This window comes from Suncus etruscus, chromosome 8 (genome assembly GCF_024139225.1).
Source record: "Suncus etruscus isolate mSunEtr1 chromosome 8, mSunEtr1.pri.cur, whole genome shotgun sequence".
Taxonomy (NCBI): domain Eukaryota; kingdom Metazoa; phylum Chordata; class Mammalia; order Eulipotyphla; family Soricidae; genus Suncus; species Suncus etruscus.
This window is the reverse complement of record NC_064855.1, coordinates 65,757,730-65,767,294: the sequence shown is the minus strand read 5'-3', so window position 1 is coordinate 65,767,294 and position 9,565 is coordinate 65,757,730. Positions and strand designations below refer to the sequence as shown.

The 9,565-nt window shown below is 39.7% G+C and overlaps 1 non-coding gene across 1 annotated transcript; it reads right to left on the bottom strand.

The window, feature by feature from the left end:
• Positions 1-9,031: 9,031 nt before the first annotated feature.
• LOC126017126 (U6 spliceosomal RNA) lies at positions 9,032-9,135 on the bottom strand. The gene has a single exon (XR_007498796.1). It is a non-coding gene; the product is annotated as a U6 spliceosomal RNA (small nuclear RNA).
• Between the last annotated feature and the right edge of the window lie 430 nt (positions 9,136-9,565).

Below are 9,565 nucleotides of genomic sequence, written 5' to 3'. Positions count from 1 at the left end.
AAGAATATTCAAGATAAACCCCCAATATGCAGTCAACTAAGACTTGATAAAAAAAAAAAAAAGCCAAGAACCTGAAGTGGAACGAAGACAGTCTCTTTAACAAATGTGTTGGAAAAACTGGATAAGCACCTGTAAAAAAAATGGAAATAGGGGCCAGAGAGATAGCATGAAGGTAGTGCATTTGCCTTGTATGGTAGAAAGATGGTGGTTTGGAATCCCGGCAACCATTTTGGTCCCCTGAGCCTGCCAGGAGTGATTTCTGAGCATAGAGCCAGGAGTAACTCCTGAGCGCCCTTGGGTGTGATCCAAAAACCATAAAAAAATTAAAAATAGATCCATACCACACACACCTTACACAAAAGTCAACTCAAAATGGATTAAAGGCCTTGAAAGCAGACCTGAATTTGAGCAAAAATAGGCAAAAAACACTCAAAGATCTATATAATCAAAAAAGTCTTTTGATTGATAGAATGCCAATGGCAAGAACTTTAGCATCAAACCTAAATACATGGACTACATCAAACTGAAACGTTTCTGCATGACGAAAGAAGCCTTAGGTATACTAAAAGACAGTTAACGAATGGGAAAAAAATCTTTGCACTCAAACATGTCAGATAAAGGGATAATATCTAGGATATACAAATCACTCAGAAAAGGTGAGCTTCAAAAAGTCTTAATAAAGCCATAGAAAAATGGGGAGTAAGAAATGAATAGACACTTCTCCAAGGAAGACTGAAAGATGGCCAACAGATTCATGAAAACATGCTCACCTTCACTCATCATTAGGGAAATACCAAATGAAGACAACATTGAGGTACCTCTTAGACCCAGTGAGGATGGGGCTCACATCAAAAATAATGGGACCATTCTCTGTTGGAGGGGATGTGGTAAGAAAGGAACTCCTATTCACTACTGTGGGAATGCTCCTATGGAAAACAGTGTGGAGAGTGCTCAGTAAACTCAGAAGTGAGCTGCCAGATGACCTAGCAATTGCTCTCCCTGGGTATCTGTCCCCAAATCAGAAGGACATTCATCCCAAAGTATTGTTGCACTCCACTATTTATTGCAGCACCCAGTACAATAGCCAAGATTTGGAACCAACCTCTATGCCCAATAACAACAGATGAGTGGATCTTGAAGATGTTGGTATTTATACACAATTGGGGAAACAATGTAGCAATTAGAAATGATAACAAACATGGATTTTCGCAGCAACATGGATGGATCTACAAAATATTATGTTACATGAAGTAAGCCAGGAGATGAAGGATAAATACAGAATAATAGCACTTTTCTGACATACTTAGAATATACACCATATATACATATAATACTCCAAGAGCAAATACAACACTCTAAGAGGGTAGCAACTCCAAGCACTGTAGTTGTCAGCAGTTACTGGGGAAAAGTGTTCAAAACAAGTGGAAGAGGAACAACACAAAGCCTCGACTATCCATTATACCATAAAGAAACCAGCAACAATGAAAACAACAGTTTCATGAACAGGTATGTAATCAGCCTTTTATTACAAAGGCCTATAATAATATCTTGGGGAGTTTATACACAGATACAGGTAAAGAGTAATGATTGGAAGCCAGAGATGCCAGAGGCCAGCGTTACCTAACAATATGTTTTAGTGCCTTAAACTTACTAGGTATAAAACTACCTTTCAGCTTCTCTGTCCACAGGGATTCTGGGATACAAAGTGTGGACACCCTAATTTAACACTTCGGTGCTCACACATACTAGATACCATATTCAGTTTGCATTATGAAAATGTCTTGATAAAGCACTCCAATATACCCTTTTTCTCTGGTTTATGTCCTCTGTTAGGACCTGAAGCATTTGATCATTCGACCACTAAAACAGGTCAACTGCAAACCACAGACTTATATTACAGGACCTACTCAGGCAAACACATTTGGGCAAATTAACATCCCCCCCCTCTGTCTCTCTGTCTCTCTGTCTCTCTTTCTCTCTCTCTCTCTCTTCTCCCTACATTTTCTCTTCTCCCCTTTTTTCTTCTTTCTCTTCTTTCTCCTCCTCATCGATTCAATCTAATGGCAAATAAAACCCACACTGATGGTTTTCTCTTTAGGAAAGGAACTTCGATACTTAAGAGGCAGCAGACAGAGTAGCCACCAACATAGGTAGGCCTCATTTACAGATTGTCTAGTACTCAAAGACACTAGACCTATGGTTTTTCCTAAACTGCTCCAGCCATTAATCTAACCCTGAAACCTTCATTAGCAAGGCCCAACCCCATCACTGATGAAATGCCTAGAAAATAGGAAAAACCTCCCAACTCCGATGCATCGACCCAATCTCTTTAATTTGATTTATTAATTTTTTTAATTTATTTTACTATATTTACCCTATTTTTCTGTACTCCTCTCTTATCTTTTGCTCTCCCTTCATATCTTTCTTAAGCTATTTCTAAGCTAATATTTGTCTTAATTCAACCAGTCTTTAAGAGCTACAGACCCATCCTATTAGGTCAGACCTCTTAACAACACCTTAAGAATAAATCACTAATGATGTGTTATGTGGGCATGAGTACATAGAGAGAGGACTCCTCTATAAGAACCAAACCCAAATTATAAACAAACCATGCCTATAGTGTATATAGCCCCTCCTATATACTATCCCTCCTCCCCCCTTCAGAAATCCTACTATCCCTTCACCCCCAATCCCAATCCAATATCTCACCTTATTGACGCTGTTTACCCTCAGTACTTAACCCATTAGGTATCAAGACCGACCTCCTGCCCCAATAAGCCATTACCCAGCTCCTAAGCAAAGTGACACACACTCAGCCGCACATCTCGTCCCCCAGCAAGAAACCACAACCAGCACTCCTGCTGACTCTTTCTCTGTAGCCCTCCTTCACAACCCCTCTAAATGTGGACTGTTGCTTGATACCGGATTCAGCTCCAGAAGGACCTCCGGTGCAAAAACTCTACCCAGGCCCTCTTATCCGCAATCATTTCACACCTCAACAAGACAAGGGTGTTTGATAAAAATGTGCCCTGAATTCCACCCCTCACAAGAATATCTTAAAAGACAATGGGAAGCCTATATTTCCTTTATAAGATTAAGACCTCAATAATACTATCTGTTTTAACCTGTTTATGCCAAAATGTAAGGTAGTCTCTTGCATCACTTTGTTCCCTTAATTACTTTTTTAAACTCATTTTTTTTATTTTTTATACATGTGAGTGTATATATACATATACATATACATATATGTGTGTATATATACATATATATATGTGTGTGTATATATACATATACATATACGTATATGTGTGTATATATATATACATATACATATATATATATATATATCCTGTTGTTGTTTTCTTCTTTTCCTTAACTCCACCTGTTTTGTTTCTGCTTGGTATAAAACCTACAAGAAAAAGCTTGCCTGGGATAAAAGCTCAGGTTAAAACCAGAGCACAGGGGGCCGGGCGGTGGCGCTGGAGGTAAGGTAAAAAAAACAACAACAACAACAACAACAAAAAAAAACCAGAGCACAGAGATGATGGATCCAGACACTATCATCGCCAATTGCACCAGCAATATAATATAGCACCATTTGTTTTTGCAAAGGCATACTAAAAAGGGGGGAATTTTACATATAGAAACAAGCTCTTATCTAACTAGGGATAAGAAGTCATACATTTTACAATATAGGGGCACCTTGAACATATGTCATGTGGTCCTAACTTAGACTCCATGTGACTAGACAGTGACCATCCAACCTCAAACCCTAGATCTCAGATATAAATCTGACATGGTTCTCTTCAACAGCTCCAGGAACCAAACTCCCCCTGGGATATTCTTAATACTGCTCTGACACCAACATGCGCCAGTTTTGATATGACATCGTGTCAATGAGGAAATGGCAACAACTTGGTCTAAGAGCAGGTTGTCTTACCTCACCACCTAACAGTAAGATGAAATCAAAATACATGCCATTCTTTGATCTGTGCAAAAGCCAAGATCGCTAACTACAGAAGACTGACCGTGACAATCATGACTGGGCAGAACTTATCCTGGGACCAATAAAAAAAGACCGTAGTCTAGGCTTTGGCCTACAATCTGTACAACAACCAAGATCTCTAATCCCAGAGGTCTGCCTAAGACAAATGCAACTGAGCAGAACTTCTGGAAACAAAATGAAAGAGTCTATCCTTCTTAGTAGGCTTGGTGCAAAAACCAACTACAGAAGACTGATGAAAACTACAGTGATGGAACAGAACTTCTGGAAACGTAAAGAAAGACTTCACTCTAGTCTCCATCCTATGACCTGTGCAAATACCAAGCTCTCTAGTTACAGAGGCCTGATTTTATCATCCACGACTGAGCGGAAAGTTTCCAGACATCACAGAAAGATATAGGGAGAGTAAAAGAGCATGTACAGAGCCTATAGTTATTCCCATGACAGTAAGTTTCAAGGGCGGTGAAACCCTGTATCTGTTATGCCAAGAGAATTCCCTTTCTAATCTTCCCAATATTTACTGTGCATATTCCAAAAAAAAAAAAAGAAAAGAAAAGAACAAATTAATTTTTTGATAACATGTTGTTGCTTTTTTATTTGTGCTTTGGTTTGATTTTATTTTGGGACCGTAGCTATTGTTTGGTTGTTGTCTCTATTGCTGTGGTGCTTTTAGGGTTCTTTTGTTTGATGTTTTTTATATTGTTTTTATGTTTTTCTTCCTTGTTCCCTTTCTTCTCTTAAATTGATATTTATACCCTCTAGAAAGACTCCTCCCATATTTTGGTTGTTTGATTTTTGTCCCCCAGCCCCATTTTTATTTCTTTTTTCTTTCCTGTAAACAGAACCACATAACTTGAACCATCTTGTTCTGCCTCACAAATTGAGGGGGAAATAATGGAGGGTACCAAAACCAAACAGTTGTTATGAACATTGAGTAGAAATAATAAATGATCAGATTTAAACACCAAATCCAAAGCCAATGACAACAGAAGAGAAACCCAATCTGAAACAAGTTAGACATAGAGAGGACCACCTCTACTAGCAGAGCGGGGATCAAAAGAGGGAAATATGGGATGCATGCTGGGAACAGGGATGAAGGAGGGACAACACTGGTCGTGGCAATGCCCCTGATTCAATGTCACTATGTACCTAAAATATTACTGTGAAAGATTTGTGACCCACTTTGGTCAAAACAAAAATTATTGAGTTAAAGAAATTATATTCTTGGGGCCAGAAAGATGGCACAGAGCGCTAAGGCACCTATCTGCCTTGCCAGCGCTAGCCTAGAAAGGACCACAGTTCAATCCCCTGGCATTGCATATGGTCCCTCAAATAAGGAGCAATTTCTGAGCGCATAGCCAGGAGTAACCCCTGATCGTCCCAGAGTGTGGCCCAAAAAAAAGAAAATAAATAAATTAATTAATTAAATTCAAATTATATTCTTAAAATATGGAAACCTGGTACATTAGTTTTTTTAAGTGACAGAAATTCTTTAAAACAGAAATACAACATTTGTCAGATTCAGTTTTTTGTTATACACGAACCACTAATATTGCTATTCAAATTAATATTTTGAAATTTCTTTGTCATAAAAATGTTTTCTCCTAGTATCTTTATTTTCAAGTGGAGTATATTCTACCCCATTCTTTTGACTGTACCTTTCCCCCCAAATTAACTAAATTCTAAATTGAAACAATGATGACCATTAAATACATTATTTAATAAAAATGAAGTATATTCAAATCTGGACTTGAAAGCCAGAGTTCTAAAACTGCCTTGCATAAAAACTAGCACTGAAATTAGGAGAAAGTTTTAAGAGTTTTTCTGAAGTTGAGGTTATAACATTCACTTAGTATATATGTTAACAGTTAGTTTTACAGTCATACTTATAACTCCTAACATTTCAGAAAATAGATAAGGGAAGCTTTGAGTACCAGCAAAGCTATTTATGTCTCTTAAAAACATCAGTAATAAACATAACATCAATCCTCTGTTAAACTTTCGCATTTTCTTTTCTCATTATTTCTTTTTAAACATTTTTGTTATTCTATATTCAATATGTGCAAAAGTTCGTACAAGTCCCTGACCCAGTGGTAATTTAGATTTGTATGCCACCCATTTTAAACGCTGTGCACTTTTCCTCAGTGTTTCTGTCTACCACAGTTGTCACTAGGTCCCTGAGTGTCATGAGCTTCAACATGAGGACAGTAGGGACCGGAAAAGAATCACATAATTCCTGAGGTCAGAGTGTCATGGAGATTGCCAGGATTCAGTAGCTGCTTGTCATTTTCGGTTGACCATGGGTGACACTAAGGACATACTCAACCCCCCATTCACACACATGGATGACACTAAGGATACACTCAACCTCACGTTCCCACACAAACACATATAGCTCACAGGTTTACCTCTTTCGGAATTCATCCCAGATAACTGGGCCAGGGGCTACTGCCACTACTCAGTATTCAAAATGAAAACTATAGGGAACACGATTCAGAGTCAACTGATCAAGCAGTTGCTCTGAATCAAAATGGTGGCGGCAGTTGTTTGGTTGTTTGAATTTAAACTTCAGAACGTTGGGTCAATGGCATCCTCCATTGGGATGGGGGGGGAACAGGAGGGCTGGGTGGGAGAACATTCCATGGGGGCTTGGTTGAGGGGGGTGTCAGGCAGAGGAACAAAGCCAGATCTTCCCTTCAAACTTCTCAATGGCAGCACAGTTGGCATAGCCACTTTCAGTCACTTAGCCAATTTTCAGATACACAACACACAGGTTGGAATTGCTATTCTCCTTATAGCCTCTTCCACCAGTCAAGTTTTGTGGCCCTCAAGCAAGGCTACTTCCACTTTCCTGCTAACCCATTTCTACAGATACTACTCTTTCTCAGTAAACTTCACAACACAATGGCTCATCAACCCATGCAAATTGACCTGTCCACCTCAGGTTGTCACTGGGGCCCTGCTTTTCATGAGCTTCAAATGAGGACACTAGGGACCGAAAAGATCACATAATTCCTGAGTCAGACTGTCATGGGAATTTTCCAGGATTCAGTAGCCGCTTATCATTTTAGGTTGACCATGGGTGACACTAAGGACACGCTCAAACCCCATAACCCTCCCCCCCACACACACACATACACACTCATCCTCACAGGTTTACCTCTTTCTGAATCCATCTCAGATCACTGGCCCAGGGGCTACTGCCACGTCTCAGTATTCAAAATGAAAAAAATATAATACGCGCAATTCAGAGTCAACTGATCAAGCAGTTGCTCTGAATCAAAATGGTGGAGGCAGATTTGGTAGTTTAAATTTAAACTTTAGAATGTTGGGCCAATGGCATCCTCCATTGGGATGAGGGGGGGAACAGGTGGGTCTGGGTCCTGAGAACATTCCATGGGGCTTGGTTGAGGGGGGGTGTCAGGCAGAGGACCAAAGACAGATCTTCCCTTCAAACTTCTCAATGGCAGCACAGTTGGCATAGCCACTTTCAGCCACTTAGCCAATTTTCAGATACACAACACACAGTTTGGAATTGTTATTCTCTTTATAGCCTCTTCCACCAGTCAAGTTTTGTGGCCCTCAAGCAAGGCAACTTCCACTCTCCTGCTAACCCATTTCTACAGATACTACTCTTTCTCAGTAAACTTCACATCACAATGGCTCATCAACCCATGCAAATTGGACCTGTCCACCTCAGTTGTCACTGGGGCCCTGCTTTTCATGAGCTTCAAATGAGGACACTAGGGACCAAAAAGATCACATAATTCCTGAGTCAGACTGTCATGGGAATTTTCCAGATTCAGTAGCCGCTTATCATTTTAGGTTGACCATGGGTGACACTAAGGACACACTCAAACCCCATAACCTCCCTTCACACACACACTCATCCTCACAGGTTTACCTCTTTCTGAATCCATCTTCAATCACTGGTCCGGGGGCTATTGCCACGTCTCAGTATTCAAAATGAAAAAAATATAATGTATGCAATCCAGAGTCAACTGATCAAGCAGTTGCTCTGAATCAAAATGGTGGAGGCAAGATTTGGTAGTTTGAATTTAAACTTCAGAACGTTGGGCCAAGGGCATCATGCATTGGGATGGGGGGGGGGAACCGGTGGGTCTGGGTCCTGAGAACAATCCATGGGGCTTGGTTGGGGGGGGTGTCAGGCAGAGGACCAAAGTCAGAACTTTCCTTCAAACTTCTCAATGACAGCACAGTTGGCATGGCCACTTTCAATCACTTAGTCAATTTTCAGATACATAAAACATAGTTTGAAATTGCCTTTCTTTTTATTGCCTCTTCCACCAGTCAAGTTTTGTGACCCTCAAGCCAGTCTACTTCCACTCTCCTACTAACCCACTTCTACAGATACTTCTACTACTACTACTAAATGGATCAAAAAACTCACAAACAGTGGACCTGCCTTCTGCCCCATTTCTCCTTTCAGGTCTAGTGTATTTTTGTTGGGCTTCAATCTGGTTGACCTAACTATCATGTGTTGACAGGCCCGTGTTGAGGTGTCCACAACTATTGTGTTATTATTGATATCCATCTTCTGATTTGTCAACAATTATATTAAATACTTTGCTGGTCCCTCATCGGGTGCATATATGTTTAGGAGAGTGATTTCTTCCTGCTGTACATATACCTTGATTAGTACAAAATGTTTAACTTTGTCCCTTACAACTTTTCTGAGTATAAAATTTGTGTTATCTGATATTAGTATGGCCGACCCAGCTATTTTAAGGGTGTTGTTTGCTTGGGTGAATATCCCCCAGCCTTTGATTTTGAGTCTATGTTTTTTTCTGACTATTCAGGTGAGCTCTTTGTAGGCAGCAGAAGGTTGGGTTTGGGATTTTTTATCCATTTCTGCACTCTGTGCCTCTTAACAGGTGCATTTAGTCCATTGACATTGAGAGAGAGATAGTTTTCATGGAATTTAGTGCCATCTTTGAGTAGAAGTTTGTTGTTTTTTTGGCCTGTCTTGTCTTAAAGTACACCTTTTAGTTTTTCTTTTCTTTTCTTTTTAATATGGAATGCCTCACGAATTTACATGTCATCCTTGCGTAGGGGCCATGCTATTCCCTGTATCGTTCCAATTTTAGTATATGTGCTGCCGAAGAGAGCATTAGTTTTTCTTTTAAGGCTGGTTTTGAGTCTGTAAAGTTTTTTAGCTGTTGTTTATCTGTGAAACTATATATACCTACTTCAAATAAAAAAAGTACATTTTGCTGAGTGCAGTATTCTAGGCGAAGCATTTATTTCATTGAGTTTTGTCACTATATCCCACCACTGCCTTCTGGCCTTGAGTGTTTCTGGTGACAGGTCTGCTGTAAATTTCAATTGAATGTAATTTCCCTTTTTGATATTGCTGCTTTCAGCATTCTGTCTTTATCTGTGGGATTCATCACAGTGACTAGGATGTGTCTTGGGGTGTTTTTCCTGGTTCTCTTTTAGCTGGTACTCTTTGAGCATGCAGGATCTGGTCACATGTATTTTTTAGGTCTGGTAGTTTCTCTGTGATGATGTTCTTGACTGTTGTTTCTTCTTGGAGATTTT